The sequence below is a fragment of the Miniopterus natalensis genome, chromosome 2 (genome assembly GCF_054644295.1).
Source record: "Miniopterus natalensis isolate mMinNat1 chromosome 2, mMinNat1.hap1, whole genome shotgun sequence".
Taxonomy (NCBI): domain Eukaryota; kingdom Metazoa; phylum Chordata; class Mammalia; order Chiroptera; family Miniopteridae; genus Miniopterus; species Miniopterus natalensis.
Genome location: NC_142082.1, coordinates 5,766,173 through 5,789,812, shown reverse-complemented (window position 1 = coordinate 5,789,812; position 23,640 = coordinate 5,766,173). Strand labels below are relative to the sequence as shown.

The following is a 23,640-nucleotide window of genomic DNA, read 5'->3' as shown; positions in this document are numbered from 1 at the left end:
TAAGGAGAGACACAGGGGCACATAGGTAGAGCAAGATGGGTAGGTAATAGCTATAGGGGGGGAGTTGGCAGCAGCAGAAGAAAATGCTCCTGTCTTTCCTTATTAGCGCTTACAAACTCCCCACTACCCGTCCTCAGTTCCCCCGCTGCTGAGTCACCCATCACTGTCCCGCCACCCTTTGCAGGCCGCTGCTGAGTCACCCATCACTGTCCCGCCACCCTTTGCAGGCCGCTGCTGAGTCACCCATCACTGTCCCGCCACCCTTTGCAGGCCGATGCTGAGTCACCCATCACTGTCCCGCCCCCCTTTACAGGCCGCTCATGACCTTTTGGTGTATGAGACGATACTCCAACCAACTGAGCCACTGGGCCAGGACAGATTCTGCTTATAGCTTCCTTCAGCCCACAAGAACGTAAGCCCTCTGAGGGCCAGGCTTTTTAAAAATCTCTTTTGCTCACTGTTACAACCCTGGCGCCAAAAATTGTGCTTGGTACATAAAAAACCCTAAATACGTATTTGTTGAGTGAGTGCATAAATGATATATAGATATTTAAAGGAATATGCATTTTTATGGAAGAAATTGTAAGTACTAATTATTTTAGAGGGGAGAGACTTTTGTGAATGTCTATTTTTCCCTAACCATGCACATAATAGGTTTCTGTTATTTAAAGTTATAACAAAAATTATTTTAGCACTGATACTACAGGATATTATAGGGCATTTGTCTTTTCTATATACTTCTGTTTTTTACAAGGTACTAAATTTTATTTTCAATATATCTGCAAAATTTTTAAAATTGTTATTAAAGTTATAAGCCAGCAGTTAACCCAGAGATCAGACACTAGTGAAGTAATGAATTGTCCGACTAACCGAAGAGTCCCACATCTAAAGAATTATATAAATTCTCAATAAAAGTAATATCAGAGGCCTATCAAATAAGCAAAGCAAATAAGCATATAATAAGTGCTCCACTGGAAGAACAGAGGAGGGTATGGGGTTTTGTTACACTGTGCACAGTACAACCAGGTTCATTCATTCATCACCTAGTAAGTGCATGATTGCGATACAATGTAGAAACTGAAAACTTGGATCTGATGGTCCACATTCACCAACAGACCAGAGTAAGAGCTGATTTGATTAGCTTGAGAGACAGGCTCTTATATTCATGGTTCCACTGGAGGCAGGGTGGCCCTGGCTCATCACGGCGCTGCCAGGGCTCCACTGCACAATGACATGTGGCTTTCTGTCGAGCATGAGCATCTGGGTTACCCAGCAGGCATGGAGGGAGACACAAGTTGGTCCTAATTCAGATACATTATAACAATCTAAATCCAAAGGTATCATCAATGCAGTAGTATTGTTGAAGTATGTTGAGTTTTCTGCTACCCACATTAACAATATGTGAATTCAAGTAGAATCATCTTCTAATTTTTGAACATAGGGTTCCCTTTTCTACAAATAAACATTTCTACAGATACGATAATAATGAAACACACAGTGAAACTTGCCTTTTCAAGATTATTAAATACAAAAATTCTCAAGAGGTATAAATAGAGTTAGGTCATTTCAAGCATAATTTCTTAGGAGCCACCTTGCTGAACACAGAGGATATGATGAAAGCTCGTAGTGTGAACTCAGAAAGTGCAGAAAATAAAAATGAAAACAGGCTTTCTGAGGTGCATGTTTCATGCTCATTACCCCTAAGTAATTTTTTAAACAGAAAATGTTCTATTACTTACATTCCAATGGCTTTGCTACATTATATTGGATACTGTTAGCCACCAAATAATGAAAGGATCTCACAGTAAAAAACCCACACAAACCTGTTTCCTTTCTACTTCCTTTCAGTCATAGCGAGATAGTCTTGATGTTAAAAGCCTTTTGTATGTTTTGCCAGATTATCAGCTCAGGATTTTCTCATCTCTCTCAATGTTTCTCCGCTTAGGGTTTTCTCACAGGTAATAATAAAGCCATTTTGATAGATCTGTAGCCATCTTATGATTTTCCTTTTCGGGGCTCTGCATTTTCCACAGTTTGAATTAGTGGGCACAGCCAAGTGCCCTGGGGTGGAACGTGTGGGACCCACATGTTATTTCAGGGATCCAAAGTCTTTAAAAAAATCATTTTTAAATAATTTTTTTACTAGGACATGGCGGTTCCCCTAAATATTTTGCGACTCTAGCTCTGCTTACTTCTACCACCTTACCTCTATTTTTGGCCAGTTCCAATTGCTTGGAATGCTTAAGTTTGGTGCTTTATTATTTTTAAACCTACCACAGTATTTCTACTGTTTGGCTTTTTTTCCTCTTGTTCTCGCTATCTGCTTTCCCACTTCTATTGGTTTTGATATATCACCTTTATGCTCCGTAATTTCTTAATCCACTTTTCTCTGTGGCCTTTCTTTTAATACTTTACATAGTAAACTCAAGCCCTATTTATATTTTTTCTGAATAAAACATATTTTAAGTAAATAATTTAATATCCTGAAATTCCCCTATTTTTAATATTTTCCTTGAAAATATTTGAAACTGGGTTTTTCATAATTGTTAAAGCATTCAAAAAAAATCTGTGAATAAAAACTGTAAGATATAAATGAAGCTACTTGATATCGTATACTTGTCTTCATTTTTAATAAATAGCCCTGTCTTTGAATTATATTTTAGGCTAATAAACAACCTAGATGATATGAAATGATTAATTAGATTTTATGGAAGTCAGGGTCTCAGAATATCTATAAATTTCTTTCAGAATGAAATAAATATAAAACAAATATTTCAGTATGATCTTTGGTGAGGCTGGGTACATTTACAATTAGGTAAGTTTCTGAAAACTAAACTCAGAAACTAACGTTGGACTTGATTTCAAACAATCCCTCCTAACATATACTTTGGTTGCTACGCAACGCAACTGAATATCAATAACTGATGCCAAGTGATTTATACCTACTCTACTTGGCTTGCAGTATCTGCTGCTTAAAAACTGTGAAGAGACTGTGGTTACTTAGATTTCAATGGCTATGTCAAAAATGCTAATTTTTAAAATAAAAGAAAAACTATAACACAAAACCTACATCTTAAAACCGAAGGAAAACCCTGCCTTCTGCGACGGTAAGTATGTCACGGTCCGGAAAGTTCCCCCCCACCCTCTGGGACAGCGCAGAGCTCACTGAAACAACTTCCGACGCTGGTCTACTCACCTCGCTTCTCTGATGAGTTGGCTGTGGCAATAACAGAGGCAGAGCTCAATTAGTGTAATTTATGTATCCTTGGACGTCAATCATTCCTGTTGAGAGGTGGGACTCGGAGCTCTCAGTGCATTAATTAAGAGCTCATCTCAGCAGAGCCATCTTTCTACCTAAGGACCAGAAAGAAAGTTTTAATTAGATTTTTAAAAGCATGTGTCAAGCATAGTTCTTGAATCGGTAGGTGAGGCCACAACAAGAACGGAGTCTCTCAAGCAACACAAAGGGCGCCGGTTTTCAATCACCTGCGACATCCGAAGGGGGGGGCATCCATCTCCAAGGTTGGTTTCAGCCCTTGCAGTCATTTCATGGAAATAACTGGTTTTGACTATGCTGTTTCATTGCCAACGTAAGGATTGGGCCCCGGCCTAATGATTAATGCAGAGCTGACGCTGATCGAGTGCCATGACAACCTTGGGCACAGCACTCTCCTCTGGTGGCTCGTTTTTTTGTCCCAGGCTAGCTTCCAACCAAGTAAGCAAAGGACAACACAGTGCAAGTTCAGCAAAGGGATTGAGGGCCCTTGCAGAAGGCATCACTCTCGCTGGTTCGGGGACGGGGAGCCTGCCATGGGGGGCTCACCTAAAACCACTGGGGCTCGGGAGAGGTGGCAGCTGCAGGCCCCACTGTGTCAGTGCCCGAGAGGGCCGTCCTCCTGGAATGGCCTGTGCCAGGCCACCAGGCAGGCTCCTCAGGGCTCACTTGGGAAATAATAGATACATTGTTATTAAAATATTTATACATTAGGGGAGGGAAACAGACTTTAAAAGCTAGTTCGGATTCTAGAAGGGAAATATCTACTAATAGCTATTAGCCCCTCCCACTCTGTAATAAGGGGGGGAGGGTCAGAACCCATATCCGGGGGAACAAAACCAGTGGAGATTACCATGTAAAGGAAAAAGTGAAAAACAAAAGAAAAAAAATAGTGAATCTTAAAACACTGCAATACGTTGTAGAAATAATGAATAAATGACCAAACCTAAATATCCCCCCAAAATTAGTACCAGAAAAAGTAGAGATATAAAATGTTTGCTTTCAGAAAGGTTACATACGATGGGGAAATAGAAACCAAGCGCAAGGGGCACAAAATAAACGATGTACTAATTATGAGAGTGTTTCTAGCAGGCCGGCCTGGCCCGGGGGCAGGTGCTTTGGAAAGCTCGGCTCGTTGACTCAACACAACAGACCCCGGGTTCCGGCGTCTCTCGTTGCTCTTATATTTCCTTTTGTTTTTCTAAGGGAAGGTGTTTAGGGGATCTAGTTATAGTCTATGCTATAAATTTACCACCTAACTAGCACACTCGACATGTCCCGAGTAACAGCGATACAACTGACACACAAGAAAACCACCAGCCGTAGATTTTACAGGTGTACGTACGGCTCAGTCTGTTTCTAGATGAGCCTGTACAGTGAAAACACTACAGACAATTTGTCAGAAAAATAAAGCAGGGAAGTTATAGCCCGTCATTTATATTAATGTTCATCACGGCATTTTATAGCCCTTTCTCCCCGGTCCCCTCCGTATTTCCCCCTTTCTGCCTCGCGCCGAGCTGTGCCGTTTGCGGCGCTCGACCCGCGCTGCAGGCTCCCCAGGTGCGTGTCCGCTAGTGGCGCTGCTCGCCCGAGTGTGGGCGCCAGACACGCTGATGGAATTCAACATCTTGCCTTTGAGTACCATTTTCGTGCCTTCCAGTGCATCTTTTTATTTATATTTACGTCAGGGAATATTAAAAAATCACATTATCTCTTGGGAATATTGTACTCAAGGATGTCTGACTGGTAATATTAATATTCACAGTTTTCTGTTCCAGGATTGGGTGTGATTTGCTTACCTCACGGGTCTCTTTGTTTTCCAAGCAATGGTTAAGTTATCTTAATGGTAGACTGAGGGCAAACCGTGTTTAAATGAACAGATATTTGGTACAGTTGTTTTCAAAGAAAACGAAGGAGAAAAGCATCACAGTCTTTCCATGGGTGGTTGGCATATTTTTTCCTTAAGAAGGGACACACAGTCTTGTGATCCGAAAGCTCCTTCCAGTGGCATTGACCATGGCCACTGCTATACCTCCCCGTTCCTATGGCACGTGTCTCTTGATCAAGAGCATGGCAGAAGGAATAGCCTTCAGAGCAGGCAGAAAATGATTGTACTTTTAGCCAAACAGTATATATATATACTGCTTAATTTTCAGCTTCAAAAGAACCCGACTTTAGTATTTGGGGGTAAAAGTGCGCCTTTTCCCGAATAAAAACTTCCTTTCCCTGCTTGTCTATATGAAACTCTCCCGACTGCAGGGGGCCTCTGAGGCCGGGAGCGCAGCGTCCAGCTCAGGAACGGTGTCCGGAGGGCCCGTGCCGGGCTGGGACCTGCTCTGCAGCTGGCTGCAGCGGTCCTGTGGCACTCGGGGAGGCGCCTGGGACGCGCCTGGCGTGAGCTGTCGGCAGCCCGGCTGCCTCCGTCCCGCCCGCCCGGCCTGTTACAGGAAATCACGTCCCTTCTCAAGGATCCTGGGGTCTGCGACCCGCTCAAGCCGCTCGCCTCCCCAGGGAGGGCGCCGCGTCCCAGCTCCGCGTCCTCTCCGCTCGCTTCCAGCAGCCACGGCGGCGGCTCCACGCGGGGAGGCCCACGGGGCCGCGCTCCCCCTGAGCTCTGCTGAGCCCCCCACCCTGACAGCATGGCGGGGGCGCGGCGCTGGGTCATTCTGAGGGACTGGGGGATGGTGAAAAATGAGACTCCTGGTGACATCACAGAAGCTCAGTCTGTTTCATTTCAAATGCCCGTTTGTTCGCTACTTAGGACAGCAGAGTGGCAGCCGGCACTCTTTTCCGTGGTATTGGAGGGTGCCATGTGGCCTGGAAAGCAAGGACCCAGGGCGCATCTAAGTGCCCACCCGTGCACCAGTAACTTCTGAACATTTAGCAGATTCATTCAATGACATCTGTCAAGCTGGTATATCTTAAATTACCACATCTCTATGCTCACGGGACTTGTATCTAACGGCAAACTATAACGAAGCTGTAGCTAAAGTGACCCAGTTATTATCCGGTCTCATCACTGGAGATTGGGTGTGAAAGAGCAGATTTACTGCCCAGCCTCCCCACTCTTCTCGAGAAATGAACAGAAACATCCACTTTGAGTTTATTTTGTAACTCAGATCGGCAGTTGGGAAATGCATAAGCAAAGACTTTCATAATTCTATTAATGAGATCCCATATAAAACTTTACAGATACGAGCTCAATCTAGCAACGCCAAGGAAAACAAACCAAGTCTAAGGTGTCAGAATGTGTAGGTTTGGGGAACAGCGTTGAATTCGTGCTTAAAAAATCTACAGTACTTGTTTAGGTAGATTTTTTTTTTCCTAAGCCATAGAGGAGAGATGTTTGGGTGGATTATCAGTCTTTTATCTTTGACAATTTATTATTTATTTTTAATGCTGAAATATTTTATTGTCCATGACCCTAGAGGTTTTCTGCTTTGATATGTTTTTAAAACAGAATAATAAATAAATGAGTATTTAGTTCAGGAAGTCCATTGTAAGGTTCATATTTTTTAAACCTTTCCCAATTCTGACCGAGGAAAAATGATTAGTTTCTGGTTACTTTCCTGATAGTTGCTATTAGGGGGGGAATGGCCCTCAAGCTTTGTGGGCATTAGGTTATACAAGTGATACCAGCTAATAGCTACTTATGTGGAATGTTTCAAGCACCAAGTTGTTTCCTTGTAACACTTCTACAAGTATAATAATAATGGAGGGCCCGCAATTAATGTGCTCTATTAAAAACATCTTTCAATGTAATTTTTGAATTAGAGATCAATCCCTCAGAATAAAAGTTTGTCAGTTTGTGAAACTATTCAAACGCTTTACAGGGGAAGCCACAGTGGTGAAAATCAGCAGAAGAAATCCATATTTATTTATTTAAATAATGTTTTTTCCCACATACTCTGCTCTTTGCATTTTCAGGCAGATTCTATATGTGGGCATGTTAGCATATATTACCATATCTGTAATTGCATCTTTATTAATTTCAATGACTTTTTAAAAAAGAAGATTGAGAGTGGAGAACTCCTTAATATTCAACAAATATTCACTATTCCCAAACAATCTCGTCAATGTCATGACATTTGGGAAGCTCCACTTTTATCAGGCTGTTTCCTTTAAGATCCCGTAGAAACGGTGCGGGCTCGTTGTCAAAAGAATTTTTGGTTATTCGACAGTCCGTTTCCGCCCTCAGATTCTCAATGACTCAGAGCAAGGGGAAAAAAACAACAGAGCATTTTTCCAGTGATCTGGAAAGTATTGAGACCTAGCCTGATATTCAACCAGTTATACTTTCACGTAAAATCTGAATCGCTTTGATAACTGGTCTCCCTTAGTCAGCATCACCTAAACAAAAAATCTGTAATTAAATATACCTGCCTGCCTGTGTATGTATGTATACATGAATATGTACAATGCCAAGTTTAAAAAAATCAACTTCTTTCATTGTTAGTAGTAAAAAAAACGTGTGTATTTGGTGATGTTGGGGATTGTCAAGGAGACCTGACTGGTTTACTCACACATGTACTTATTCAGTGAATTTTTATCAAGCCCCAGACAAATGCCAGTCACTAGGCTGTGTTCTGGGACAAAGTAATGGGCAAAACCGATGAGGACCCTGCCTCATGAAGCTTCCATTTTAGTCGATATATAGATGTAGTGGGCACCCAAGACCTCAGTACATTTACACAGTCGGTCCCCACGTTTATCTATTTAATGGGCCGTGACATTCTGATACAATTATCGATTCAGTGACTTTCACTTTTCCCAAAACATTTGAAAACATACTTTGTGTTGAAGTCTGACCCGCCACAGAAAATGATAGAGAAAGCAATTCTGAGTTACTTCCAGGCACTCACGCTAGAGGGAAACAGTCAAAGATACGTTTATGACTCAATAATTAAACCCGGGTGAGCGAGCCCGCTGGGGACTTGTGCAGTAATAACATAGAAGGGCAGGTTCCAGGCCCCAAACAGAGACGTTTTTCTTTCAAAGATCTGACTCACAGTATCTTAGCATTTAGTAAATTTTGAATTTTTAAATGCATAATGCCAGAATTTCACAGTAAGGAGTCTTGCATAATTATTCAAGCACAATCCAAAAGGTTTTCAAAAACAAAGACTGTGAAGCAGGTGCTCAACCGCATAACCAACCCAGGGACTGTGAAGTACCTTTAACCTCGGTTCTGGGGCCTCCCTTTTATGCACCCCACGCCCCATAATATACTCAAGGACTCAGCCTTTTTCTGCCTCTACAGACAAATCCAGAGCTGACAACAGCATCCAACAATTACGAGCGATGCCCACAAGCGGAAACAGCCACCTGGGCACAATATTGATGTTGACCGACCAACCTCAAAGTGCTTAAGTTTTATCAAAAGCTGAGAGCAGGAGAGCGTAGAGTATGCGTGAATTAGCAGCTTCCGGAGACTCAGGGAGTTCAGCCACCTTGGCTTGATAAAATGACAACAGAGAAATGACACTAGTCTCCGGAGATAAGCAACAGCGGGGATGAAGCCGCCACGTAAGCGTCCCAAATGTTGCAAAGATGCAGCCAACATCGATTTCAGAGAATGTTTTTGAAAACTAACTCCATTCTAATCACATTTTAACTTTACTAGATTTCAGAAGATGGGGCATGATTATACAAGATATCTATTCTCATCAGTCAACAGTGTCTGTCCAGCTTCAGAAGCGAAAGGAAAACGGAGCCCTCCCTCCTCTCCACGGCAGTGACTGTAACTTAAAGGCATTTCTCATGTAGCGATTTTATTTCCAGAGGTCTGGGGACAGAAGGCAACTCCCCTCTCCGCCCGCCCTGCCCGGCCAGGTGAATTTTCAGGCCCCCCGGCACCCCCGGACCAGGGAGGCCACTCTAACCTGGGTCCGCTCACCTCTCGAATTCCTTCTCAATAAACAATGGGTGAAGGTACAATGGATCTTGGCTCACTTTTTAATTCTTCTAATATATAAAAATTATCTCTTGGAAATAAACTAATGTCAGTATAACAGTCTGCCAATGGCTTGGAAGTAACTCTAGGACGTTCCGTGTGTCGTATTTTATTTCGGAGCCGATTAATCACTTCACTTACCTCCCCACTCTGCCCCCGGCCCTCCCACCTCCATCCCCCCAACACGAGCTTCTGTCACTCCGCGGCGGAACCTGTCCCTTTATTCTTGGCCCTCTTTTTTGGGTTTGCTGTTAATTTTTATTAATTGAAGCTAAGTGACATATCAATAGTCAAATGCAAATGTTATACAAATATCTCAAACGGAAAGCTTTTTTTTTTTTTAGTAGAAACACAATTAATAGCTATGTAAATATAATAACTGTACTGATTACAGCCTACCTGGGGTAAAAAGGGTTCTCCGGGTAAGTGGATTTTAAAAATAAAGGCTGCTGAGCCCTTTAATATTTATTATACTTTCATTTTCTCTCTTATTGTTTGGAATCTCAGAGAAAAATGAAGACATGGCACACCTCTGCACATCAAGCAGCTACCGTAGGAAATAAAACCCAAATCACCTGAAGTGGGGGAGCAGAGGGATGGCTCCGGGTGTGCTGACGTGAGGGAGGCCTCGCCCCCCTCTAACTGGCTGCAGAGCTCTATCCTGGGTGCCGTCCCCCGGCCATCATTTCTGCGTCAGGCCATCATTTTTGGCCAAGGTCGGCCGGTGAGCTTCTTTCCTACCACGCTTCTCGCCTGTTCCCCCACCCCCCTCTCACACCTGCCACCCAACCGGCTCTTCCTCTGTCCCCACTGTGCAGGATTTCCTTCCTCACACGGTACTAAAGCAGACTGGAAGACAAACGGAGGGACACCGGGCAACTCATTTTGTGTCCGATGAGTAAAGTACATGCAGAGATTTTTTTTTTCTTAGGCTCATATTATTTTTCTTTTCCCATTTAATTTTAGATTCCTCCTGCCTTTAGAGCTTCTATGTAAGTTAAAGATTGATGCAGAAATAAAATACAGTCTATCTATGCCCATCAATCTTCCATGCGCCCTTCATTATAGAGCTCATTCAGCTGCCCAGGGAGGTAAGAACATTGGAACGATCATCTTCCAGGCAAAGTTTACTTCTAATAATGTTCATTTGTCTCACAACTACTTTGTTGATATATAGCACAGTGGACTGCAGCAGTTACTTTATTTTACTTTCTATACGCCTGCCAAGTTAAGAGAACTGGGCATGCAGCTCCTTTTAATCGACTACCCTTAGAATATCAAGTCATGTCACAAAAGCATTGAACTACAGACCTTAGATTAAAACCTCGTAGTATCTTGCATATAGTAGGCATTCAATAAATACGTACTGAATTAAACTAAATGATATTAAATATATTCACTTATTAAAACTGTTTACTCACACAATAAAAGGAATCTTAATAGTAATATGTAGCAGGAACTCGTGAAAGGAATCTTAATATTTAGCAGGAACTCCTATAAATAATCATATCTGTCTATTTCAGAAAAGAATATGGAATTTTCTGAGTATTTATCGGTCCTAATTCTTTGAGCACATTTATGTGGTATTCTTTTTTGTCCCCATAACAACATGCATATAGTCTAAGTAAAGAACCAATGGACTCTAATTTGTGATTCTGATATAGATCATCCGTACAAAGGGATCTAAATAATCACGCGCATCAGACTCATGCTCTTATCTGTGTGGTCTGCGTTCATAACCCTGAACAAGGGCTTTATAATCGTTGCACTGTCTTCAGAAATGCCCATTTTTATACTGAAATCTGTTGGTGAGGAACTGTCAGATAAATACTTGTACCTGGGATCTTATCTGGTTAAACACACAAACAGAACCTGAGTCACATTTTCACTTTTGTGTAGGAGGAGCTTCAGTCTCTCAGCTTAGTTTTGGGAGTTGCAATAGCCATATGTACAAATTATACTAGAAGCCTCTTAAAAATATACCATGTATGCCAGCATGTGGCCTTCAATATAGCTGATGTGATTTAGATCTTATTAAACTATAAAGGTATATAACCTATCTAAATAGTAAATTTTCTGTGAATCGTGAGATATCATTAAAAAAACCTACAAAGCACCAAAAATCTATTGTGGCAGACTAACAATTTTTTCCCCTACTTCTTCCAAATCTATTTCTCCCTTTTTCCTGGGGACATGGCTGTCCAGAAAAAAATAATATTCCTCTCTTGGAGGTAGTGAGACCACGTATTTAAACTCAGGCTGATGGGGTGTGAGCAGGAGCCTTTCCCTGGACACTGACTTTGCTGGTCTCGCCGTTGGCTGGAAGATGGACACAGCACTGGCCCTGCCCGGGCTACACGGATGAAAGTAACACCCCCCTGGGCTGGCACAGCACCAAGGTGGCGGCACAGGTCCCCGAGTGACCCGGCGGAGAAGACGCACGATGCCAGCCGAGACCAGCTGCTCTGTCCTGTGAAAGAGGAATATGTCCTGTATTATTGAAGGTACGGTGTTGGGGAGTTTCCTTTGTAATTAAACTTAACAAGAAGCGTCTATTTCACCAAACCTTGATTGAACACTTAGCTAAGGGCCACAGTTTCCTCCTGTTGAGTATACAAGGATGAAACCAAGACCAATCCATGCCTCAGGCATGTCCAGTGGCAGCCGGGAGCATTTCATTAGCATTTAACGCATGAAAATAAGGGTCCGTAATGTGTCAGCAGACCAGAGGCTGGCCCCGTTTAACCTGGAAATTCTGGAACAACTGACCATCATCTCACATTTACGGATTTAATTTCCACTGAGGACAAAGCCAGGTATGCTTTAGATTTCACTCTGAATTCAAATCCTGGCTTCACCCCTTCCTACCTACGTGACCTTGGGCGGACAGCAGGCGCCCACCGAATTACCCTCTGAAACACCGCAGAAGACGAAGGGCGTAAAATCAAGAACTCTGGGAGTTTAGAAAGACCCGACGGGTCCAAACCGAACCCCGGGCAACAAGTAAGAATTAGGTGGAGTGAGTCCGTGATGGAAACGGGCCATTTTGAACAAGAGCAATGAAAGCGGGGTGGGAGGAGGCGCCTGCCGGGCGCCAGGGAGGTGCAGGCCCCACGCGGGAAGCCTCCGAGCTCACCAAAAATCCCCGAATGCTTCTCAGGAAACACCCACACAGGGTCCTCCCAGTCCCCACCCTTCCACGCCTTCTGCTCCTCACTCATTTCTTTCAAATACACCCTGAGAAATGCTGAGTTGAATGTAATGCTTTCCAGCATTTACGGGAATCGCTTCCTTTTAGTCCCTTTATTAAGGAGCAGCATCATTCTATGCAGAAGGCGCACCCCGATTTTCTCAGCGACACACCTCGGTAAACCAGCATCCCGAAGAGTTACTGTAGGGCCACCAGAAAGCAGCGCTTAGGCGTCTAGGCCTCGACCCTGCCGTGCTCGGCCCCGCCTGGGGCAGGGGGGGGCACGCTCCCCGCGCCCTGCCTGCCCCTCTTTTGTTCTACTCTTTGCATACAATCGAGTTGGCTTTTGTGCCAGGGGGTCCGTTAGAAGGACAGGAGGACTGCGCAGAGCCACAGCCCACACAGACACCAGGGGCCCGCGGTTCCTCCCTGCAGAGCTCACAATAGATTTATCACAATAAAAGGGGCCAAAGGAACCTGGACATTTCTGGGTCACTGTGCCATTCCCCCCGCTATTGTCTCCCACCTCAGACAGGCTGACAGGGACTATTGTTACTCCTTCGCCGGTACCATATCGGTCGGGCTGCGAGGCCTCGGGAAGGGCGGGCCCCAGAGTGTGCTCTTCAATTCGCAGAGAAACTTCCAGTCTGTTACCCGGTTTACTCTCAGTGCCTGTCGCCACTGCTGCAAAGCAGGACTTGGCACCATCAGCTTGAACATACAAGAGGGTCTGGTGTGGAGAACAGAATAAAAGGACATTTAAAAAAATCTCCACTGGAACATCTCACACCCCGTGAGTATCTCCTGCAATTTTCTCTGGACAGGAAAGAGCTTGTCCCGAGCAAGGAAATAAGGCTGGACTGTCACGTGGCGTCCTGTCAATAGTCCTCTATCCACAATCTACTACGAGAGAATTTACACACTGCTAACGTGGGCTCGGCAAGGAGCCCGGCGACGAAATAATTACCGGGCGACCCTACCTGCGCGGCCTGTCACTCAGGAGTCAGCAGGCAGCCTCCGGATCCAGACCGATCGTCCCTGACGCTCCGCACGCGGCGAGGGATCCACGCAAAATCCAAGCCCTAAGGCTCGGCATCGGGAGGCTACGGGACCGGCGCATTCTCCGCTTCCGTTTATCCGCCAAAATCGCAAGAAAATGCGCTTGGAATCCAAACGGAAAGCAACACGGCGAGGCACGGATTCTGTCTGTGAGCTGTGCATGGGGGGGGGGGGGGGGGCAGGGAGAGCCAGAGCAAAGGGGTCTCTGGTGTTACGAGATCGACTGATGACTTTGTTTTGTTTCTACCCCAGTTTTTAAAATATTTTTCTGTTGCTATTTGATAAACTCTGAATAACCAAACTAAACCTGTAGAATATGAAGGAGCCTTTCTTGAGAACTTGGTATCAGTTCTAAGTACTTTACATATTAACTCCTTTCATTCCCACAAGCCCTTTTGACATAGACTCTACTTTTATGGCTGCGACATTATAGATGGTGAAACCGAGGCACAGAGGGGTCAGTCCACAGTCACATGGCTAGCAGGTGGCAGGTCTGGGGTCAGGTGTGAGTAGACTTGTGCTGGCCAGAACTGTAGCCACCACCACACAAACTAAAAGATCAATTAAAATATGGCTGATTGGACATAGATGTGCTCTAATGGGAAATATACCAAGGACTTCGCTTAGTAAGAAAAGGAATATAATGATATCCTGAGTGTTTAACATCTCATTAAAAACTTTAATATTTATTACATGCGGATATGATAATTTTTAGACATATTAGGTTAAATAAAATATATTATTAAAATTATTTCATGTTTCATTTTACTTCTTTAATGTAGATACTGGATTTTTTTTTTTTTTTATTGATTTCAGAGAGAGGGAGAGAGAGAGATAGAAACATCAATGATGAGAGAGTCATTGATCGGCTGCCTCCCGCGTGCCCCCTGCTGGGGTCAAGCCCACGACGCTGGGCATGAGCTTGGACTCAGAACCGAACCCTGACCCCCTGGTTCACACCACTGAACCACGCTGGCCAGGCAATACTAGGACATTTTTAAAGCACATATGGAGCTAACATTATTTCTAATGTTGGCTCTGGTCTAGCTCTTGCCCACTCTGCAATATTGCTTTTAAAATCTGAGTGAATCTTAACCCAGCCATGAATGCTTCCTTCATTTTATTTTATATTTAATTAATTTATTGCATATGAATAGTAATAGAATCTCTTGAAGCTTAAAACATAAACTGGACCTTCACATAAAACCACCCAATGAACTAACTTGTAGGGACATTAGTTATTTTCATAGGTGGTTATCGCTGTATGACTGATAGACAGTGAAACTGAAGCGAGATGATCATCATGAGGAATGACTATGGCCCTGTAATCACCATCTGCAGGGGGATTAGTAAAAATAATTATCACCGTATGGCCATCACCCATTAAGCACTTAAACAACAAGCCAGGCATTGGGCTAAGCTGGTGCCATTGACAGAGTTGGCACTGCCCTGTTTGGGGTATTTTGAAATCTGTGGGTCAACTTTTAATTACCCCAACGCTTGGTGGGTGTTCTCAGTATTTAGACAAAGGGTGCCAGTGGCACAAGAAGCCTTGGGCCAGTCGTGCACAATGAAGAAGGCCACGGGTATTCTCACAGATGAAGCACCATTTCATAACATCTCAGCCCGGGTGACTCGGCCTAAAACCTCACAGAAACACAGAATAGTTCCCGGCACCATTTTAATATGCACCGAGTTTGGTAGGACTGTGGCTACTATATAAATCAGGGAAAGGCTGTACTCTGGTCAGAACGTTCAGAAGTTGTTCACCATCTTAGAAAATAGTGCCAGTGACATTCTTGCTGCTGTTGGCCTCAGAGCTGCAGACCCAGCACACCTGTGTGTAAGCTCCTGCATCTGCGTAGCCAGAGGAAATGCAGGCAGGGTCTGATCGCTTAGATATCATTTAGATGGGCCGCGCACGCCCATTTACATATTGAATACATATCATTTTGTTATAAATTGATTTCCTTTTATTTTCCCCTTTAAATTACAGTTAAGGCATTACATTCATTTAAAAATTATGTATGCAGTTAGGTTATATTAGGTATAAATTATTTCACAGAGAGTAAATGGGGCATTATAAAATATTAATTTCAGAGAGGGGATATTGTTCTTATAAGATTGAAAACTGATAGGCTAAATTCTTTATATGGATTAACTAATTTTAACTTCAAAAATGACACATCCCAGGAAGCTGGCAGTCTTTTTTTCATCTCTGTTCCACAGATAAAGAAACTGAGCCTTAAAAGTATTACGTATTTTAATTGTCCAAGGTCAACATCTGGGATTCAAAAATAGAAAGTGTGTTTTGTAATGTTATCTTTGAAACAGTACACTGTCTTCTTATTTTTAATATAAATTAACTCTAAACTTCAAAAATGCATTTTAAAGTATCCAATTTGAAGATATGTTTAAATGTTACCTATTTGTTGGTTTACAAGTATTTTTAAATTTCAAATTAGCGTCTAGTATTGTCCACTGGGAGTACAGGAAAGCAATTAACTTTGTCATTTGGAGTAGGATCTCATAATCTTAATTTTGAAATGCAATCGTTTAAAAACAATAGATTGCAGAATAATGGAATTTTTTCAAAGTGTGTATCATATATGGAATACCTTGAATTCCCAGCTCACAGGAATTCAAAATATTTACATATGCATTTACCCTGTGTCAGTATCTCCATTTCTAGGAATCTATCACAATGGTATTACCTTGAAAACCTGTTAAAAGAAGTACACGCGAGGCTAGTCATGGAGCACCACCTGTAATATCAAAGGCTGGGAACAGCTCAGACGCACGCATTGGGGAGCAGGCGAAAGTCTGGTCCCTCCTCACTGGAGTACTACGCAGCTACGAAAAGCAGCAGATCTCCTCTCTACTGCTGGAGCGACCCACAGGACAGTCTGAAGTGGGAACACGAAGGAAAGAACACTATTTGGGGCACTGGCTCGCAAGGGGTGGTCTGCAGACCAGGAGCAGCAGTGGCATCACCATCACCTGGGAACTTGTTAGAAATGAAAATAATTGGGTTCCATCCCAACCCACTGGGACCAGCACTCTGTTTTAACGAGCCCCCCGGTGATTCGTTTGCAGCAGAATTTGAAAGCTGTCACTACACAGCCTGCCACTGTTTATCGCAAAAAGGGGTGAGCAAAAGTAGGTTTACAGCTGTGATTACAGGAAAGACAGAGTTTATTCTTGTATTATTATTTATTAATTATTGTGCTATTTTCCATTTGAACAACTGTACACCTACTTTTGCCCTACCCTGTATACTATAGACACAAGCATACATCATTATACTACACATATATATTTGTGGTTGTTTATATGTTTTTAAAAGATATAAAATTAAACTATTAAATAAATAAGAGGTCATAAATCTATAAAAATAGTTACCTGGGAATGAGGAAAGAATAAAAGCTCAGGGTACGTGCCCAGAAGTCAGACTCTAAACAGGCTTTGAGTTGTAGACTTAAATTTGGAATCATGACACATATATATAATTTAAAAAATCCACAAAAATAAAACGAGTGAACCTATGTATTAAATGAGTAGCTTAATAAATCAGAATTATTCCTAGTGATTTTAAAACCCAGTAATTTGATTGTATTCTGTTAGGAGATAACTGAATAAAACAAAAAGAACTGCAAAGGTATCTTAAATCCTTCCCAGTAATCATGCTGTTAGCAACGATATTAATATCACTATTCTCACACTACAGGCATATAGAAGTTACTGTAAGTTCAAGGAAATGATTAATTACGTTAATGTCATTAGGGATGTAGAATTCCATTAATGGAGAGAAGAGATACAAATATAAAATAAAATTATGTTAAAACAATGTCATTCTCAATTCAAACTGGCAATATTGCTATAAACTGCGATATATGTCCTATTTTCATGGAGGGATAATTGGCATATAACATTATATAAGCCCAGCCACCTTTGAGTGGTATTAATCATACAACAAAAAAGCAAAACCATACATTCTTGTATTAGCATTTGTTAATTATTGTATTTGAAAGTGGATACAACTGTAACCCTACTTTTGCCCAACCTTCTATATGTCTGTTACCCCAATTTCTTCCAACCAGAACATACACTCTTTGAAGTCAAGGGTTTTATTGAAATTAGCTATGTATCTCCAATGCCTAGAACAGTGCCTGACAATAGTTGGCATACAAATGCCCACTGAATAAATAAGGAAGCTTTCAATAAATAATAAAAAATTAATAAATATATAGTTTTGGTAACTATGATTGGAAGCACATCTTTCCTTTAGCATATTTTTATATTCATGACCCACCCCTCTGCTCACACACCTGTTGTATTATTGTGGACTCAGTGGTTTTCATAGATGCCACTTAATCCAATCAACTATTTCTTTTCTATTTTGTATTCAAATTGAAGCAATTTTGGAAGTTCCTTTACTTATGATTCTTTCTATATTTTAGCCTATCCCATAGTTTTAAAAGTATCCTTTCAAAACTATGGGATAGGCTAAAATTTAAGATATTTCCTCTCTCTCTCTCTCTCTCTCTCTCTCTCTCTCTCTCTCCCCAACTCCCACCTTTAACACAAGGCAAGGTTAAAATTTTTCTTGTGTTCCTGGCGCCCTAGAATGTTTCTTGGCATGTGGGACCTTTGTCTATCAATGATGTTCTCTCTCTCTCTCTTTCCATGTTGCTCCTGCAAACATAGAATCAGTGACCCTCTGCAAGGCCCGATCTCTTGAAGGTAGTGTGGTTCTCAAGCACGTCCGCCCGTTAGCATCATCTGGGAGCTTCGGAAGCTCTTAGGGCCCAGGCTGCTTCCAGATCATTCAGGCCGAATCTGGTGATGGGATCCAGGTCCCGGGACTGTTTAAAGTGGGAGCCAAGATTGAGGGCGATATCGGAGATCCCACTCAGGAGGCCAGTCAGGCACAGTGAGTTTTCATACGAGCACTGGGCTAAGGAGGGAGGACACCAAGGTTTTCCTCTGTTACTTTAGAGATAGAAAGGTGGGAAAAAGAAAAAAAAAAACAACTTTTAGAGAAAAACACACCTTTTCCCCCCTTAAGGTTGAATTTATGTTCATTTTTTAAATATAATTCATCCTCCAACTATGGTATTTCTTATCTTTTCCTGATAAAAAAAAAAAACTTTAAAATTTATGTGCACTTCCGAAAATACCAGCTTTTTTTTATCTGACATAGTCAATACCATGCTATATATTGTTATACCAAATTGTCTGTAAGCGACAATATTATTTAAAATTTTGAGAACATTCCATTTTCTTAAACACAATCGTATCTTTTCTGGGTATATTAAAAACATACCCACAATTCGCTATTCATTTTACCATGCAGTTTAGGTCCAAAGAACCAATAACATGCTATAATTAGACAGGAATATTTCGGGAAAATGTACATGAGGATTATTACATGACATATAGCCTTCTTAGAATCTTGACCTAATCTCTCAGAAATAGTTTAACAGTATATAGGCAATGATGTTACTGTTTCTACTCTCACTTAATAGACTTTCTGAATGCGAAGAAAAGTAAAATCACGGCCAGCACGTTGGGCATTTTCAAGAGCCCTGAAGTCACCAAGGGGAACATGTCCTGCTGATGAATCATTTGTCACAGACAAAAAAGACTAATAACTAATATGCATTTTCCCACTTCTGCTATATTCTAAAATTTTCCCATAATTTACCTTTTCATTACCCTTTTATGCACCAACTATCGGATCTACTAAAACCCATGGACACTAGGCCACATTATGCGTGCTAACTTTGGGTTTGTACGTAGCAGCATCTACACGGATGATCCTTCATAACAATAGTTAAGAGAAGCGGGTTAAAACAAAAAATTGCATAGAAGCTATAATTTGGATGTTTGTTGAAGTCCCATGGTCCAGATATTTCTTAGACTTTTTTGATCCTTGACACCTTTGATAACTGGGAAACATTCAAGGACTTTTCATATAGAAAAATTAATAATGCACATAGGACCACACAAAAAAATATCATAACCCTCTTAGAGGTTTAGCCACGAACTCCTCAAAAGCCCATTTATAGATAAAGTAAATCAAAGTCTACAAAGGGATGGTGGCTCCACCAAGAACTCCCGATTCATTGTACTCGTGTTTTATTTATTGTATCTGCGAGTTTCAGACTAGTCTCCATAGGTCGTGTTTTCCTGCTATTAACCTGTTGAGCTCCTGCTTGTCTTTCAAATTCCAGATTCTTTTAAATCTAGGAAGAAAAATGAGTCCAGCATAAAATAATTATCCAATCTTGTCATAAAACAGAAACTATAAAGCGGTCCCCTGCTTCCTGTTATTGTAGCGAATCCATTTTTGTTTTGTTTTAAAATTTCACCCCCTGTTGCTGCTTCTCTCAGTAATTCAATTCTGGATCTCACAACGCTGCCAGCTAGGGCGGTGCAAAGAAGCAGGTCCCCCTTTCCTGTACCCCAAGTGCCTGCCCATTCTGTGGCAAGCACCTTCCGGGGCGTCTCCCAGAGAACATAATGACTCTACCACTTCAGTCAGAGTCTCGCTCGTGGGAGGTCAAGAGGTAAATCCCACTGAGCAACCTTAATCTGGAAGCTGCCAGGACAGGGGAGCTGGCAACCTCAGCCTCGCGGCTGGCTCCCTAAGTCTGCTGGCATTTGGGCTCTGGGAATCAGCCGCCGGTGAAACGCCCTCAAATGGGAGATACCTAGTCGGTACCGGGGCTCTTAAGATGGCCTGGAGGTGGCGAAACCGAGTCAGAGGCCTGGGCGTATTTGTTTCCCCATCTGCTGCGTCTTATAGCCAGGTCTGACCCGTGCACGCTCTTGCCGGCCTTCAGGTAACGACGGGGAGACCCTTCCCCGCTTCTTTCAGTGCGCTGAGGTTGCCCAACGGGGAAGGATTTCTTGTCTGTCACACTTAATATCGATGACATTGCCGAGACACTTTAATATTCCTTCTATTCCAATAAAGACACTTATCCAGGGGACATCACTCATTAGTGGGACAACATTCTAATCTCAAGATTGCCGATTTCATGTGTCTGTTCTGTTTATAGCTCTGCTGTCTCTGAATTGAACTTTCTGAAAACTGGAACCGTTCCATGTCCCTTCCGTCACAACCAGTCTACGGAACACTTCAGAGTGTGGGCTCAGCTGTGCTCCTTCCCAACTCATACTTGAAATCCTAAGCCTGGTACCTCAGAATGGAGTGTATTTGTAGGGTGATCCTAGAGGTAACTAAGCTGAAATGAGGCTCTTAGGGTTGGCGGGACGCCATCTGACTGGGGTCCTGATAAGAGGAGGCCATTTGAACACACGCGTGAACAGGGAGACGATGTGAAGGCGCCGAAGAGCAGGGCCACCGCAGCCCAAGGACGGGCCTCCCCTCAGGCCTCAGGACGAGCCAGCCTGCCAAGAAAGAGCTCCCTCGCGAACTTCCAGCCTCCATCACCGGGAGAAGATGGATTCCTACTGTTTAAGCCCATCATTTGTTATGGCAGCCCCAGCAAACTAATATAATTACCTAAATTTTTATTACATAAAACCACTAAAGAGCAGCGTGAGGTTAGACGCCAAGGCGGCTCTGCCCTGACTGGGACCACGCTCCTTGTCCACAGTGTCCTCGTGGTGACAGGGGAGGAACAGGACTGTGAAGCAGGCAGGCGCCAAGCTAAACAGAGAGCGAAAGACAAGCCTTAAAGACCTCAAACGTGACGGAGTTGTTCTTGCTTAGCCAAGTGGAGGACGCAGAGGCAGCGAGCCACTTCTCCATAAAAGAATGGCGGCTGGAACGCAGCGCGCCGGGGCCAGGTGCGGCTCCGCCTGCTGCGCGGCCTTCCGGGCCTGCTCTGCGGCCTCCCGGGCCTGCTCTGCGGCCTCCCGGGCCTGCTCTGCGGCCTTCCGGGCTTGCTCTGCCTCCTCGGAATGGTCCGCCGGGGAAGCAATGGAGCAGAGAGAACCCAGAAAGTACCAGTCAGCGTTCCCAATAAACTGTCCCGAGCCTTGTGCATTACACTGGAACCTGTGGACTCATCTCTTCAGGAAGCTTTTAGGAAGTGCCAGCCCCCTCGGTCCTCCCTGACGCTTCCTTCTCGTAGCTCCCGAGGCAGACGGCACTGTTTCTCGTTGTTCTGCTCTAACTGCAATCCAGTTATTAGGTTAATTTATTTAATGACTATCTTCCTTCCATTCACCCACCCTGCATCCAATCAGGACGGAGACGGTGTCTCTCTTTAATCATTAAAATCCTGTCACCCAGCTCTAGCTGGTTTTGCTCGGTGGTTGGAGAGTCAGCCAGCGGATTATTATTATTAATAATAAGAGCATTATTATTATTCACTGCTGGCTTAAAGAGGGTGGCTTATAAGATAACGTTACAGCAGGAGAGCAGGATCTGAATTATTTGGTGTTATTTTGATTGTGGAATGAAGTTCTGTATGGTGCTGAGTGACCACATCCACCGGTCTGATTGCAGAGGACGGTGCTCCCAGAGAAGGCCGGGGAGATGCTGTCCTGCCACCTTTATGTGTCACTCCAATGTGTCACTGCACAGGTGTCCCCGAGACAAGGCCTCATGCACGTCTGAGTATCCTGTCACATTCACACCCAAGCAGTCACCGAACCACGGGCCATTTTTGAAGGGTGAAAATCAATTTAATAAGCTCGGAGAAAACACTATGCTGGGAAGAAACAACCTTCCCCAAGAACTTCTATCTATTAAGGAGAAAGGAAGGTACGTCCTGGAGGCGGGAGGAACGGGGAAACTAGCTGAGCGAGGCAGGCAGGCGCTGCTCCCGCCTGCTCCACGCAGGAAGCGTGAAGTCAGCAGACTCAGCTGCGGGACGGGGGAAGGCCCGCAGGAGCCTGTGCACGTGGCTCCCAGTAGAGGGCAGGAAACAGAAAGAGTGACCGACAGGATTCCCGAGACCGGGAGAGAGAAGTTACAGTGGGAAGTGGAGAGAAGTTTGAATCCATCAACATCACACCTTGTCAGAGACGAAATCTATCATCCAGTGACTAGGTCTCAGCTATTTCCGCTTAGATCTGATGCATCCAGTTACGCTAAAACTATGCAATCTTACTTTATGTATATTAGAAATAATATTTTACATGGTAAGGGAGAAAGCTGAGGTTCATTATTCAACCCCCCGAGCACTTAGCAGAGTGCAGAAGGCTCTCTAACGACAGAGTCTGCAATCTAAGAGGTGGGCAACCACCGCATCACAAATCCAGGGAGACCGGCTGGTACAGGGCACGTCAACTCGAATGTGTGCACGTCCCGGGGGTGGCGTCACTCAGTGGCCAGATGTGCAGGCTCTGGCCGGTCAGCTTTGGTTTGAATGCAGCTCCAGGGCTTACGTTGGACCCTGGTCAAGGTACTGCACCTTGATTGCCTCGTTTGTGACGAAGATAATATCTCCTACCTCATCCATTGTTGTGGGGATTAAATAAGTTAATACGTGTGGAATACTTAGGATATAGTTAGCACTTAAAAATGCTATTTTGTTCATATTGGTTAGGGGTGGTTCCCATATAACCATATACAGTGTTAGTTTCAGTAGGTGCTAAGTGTTGTAATGTAACGAATGTCTAAAATTAAGTGTGAGAAGGATTAATAATCACAGAAGTTATAATAATAAAAAATGTGAATGCATGAGGACAATGTGGTTTCTATAAGTTTATACTCTGCATGTTATTTGCGGGCTGGACTTCATTTTTACTTTAATATGCCTTGTGGAATTAATTTTTCAGAATCAATAAACTATTTGCAAAATAGATTTTATATAACAAAATAACCAGACTTTTTTATAAATAAGAAATATGTATATATTTGATTAAATTGCTTTCTATTTTACCAAAATATCTTTCCCTTCTCTTGAGTGCCATGGTTTTGTATGACAAACATATTATCCACTGAGAAAACTGAGAAGTTAGTTTTAAGAATAGGTCTTTACCTTTTGTTTTTAGGAATAAAAACATCTTTCCGTATTGAGTCACCTTCTCTTAGAAACCCTCTGTGTAGTCAGCTCATAGTTAGGGCTGAGCTCTTGAGTTTTATGTGTGTAACTTACTATCCAGCAAGGTGCTCATACGTATTAGGACTGATCTTGAATCTGCGACTAAGAGAGAAAACAACGAATGACAGTGAGGAGG

The 23,640-nt window shown here is 43.1% G+C and overlaps 1 long non-coding RNA gene across 1 annotated transcript in view; it reads right to left on the bottom strand.

The window, feature by feature from the left end:
• Window positions 1–23,640, bottom strand: part of LOC107541970 (uncharacterized) — a 1,179,532-nt gene that overhangs the window by 96,851 nt on the left and 1,059,041 nt on the right. Inside the window, exon 6 of the long non-coding RNA XR_001603661.2 lies at window positions 3,197–3,354. This is a non-coding gene — a long non-coding RNA (uncharacterized LOC107541970). The remainder of the gene's footprint in view (window positions 1–3,196; window positions 3,355–23,640) is intronic.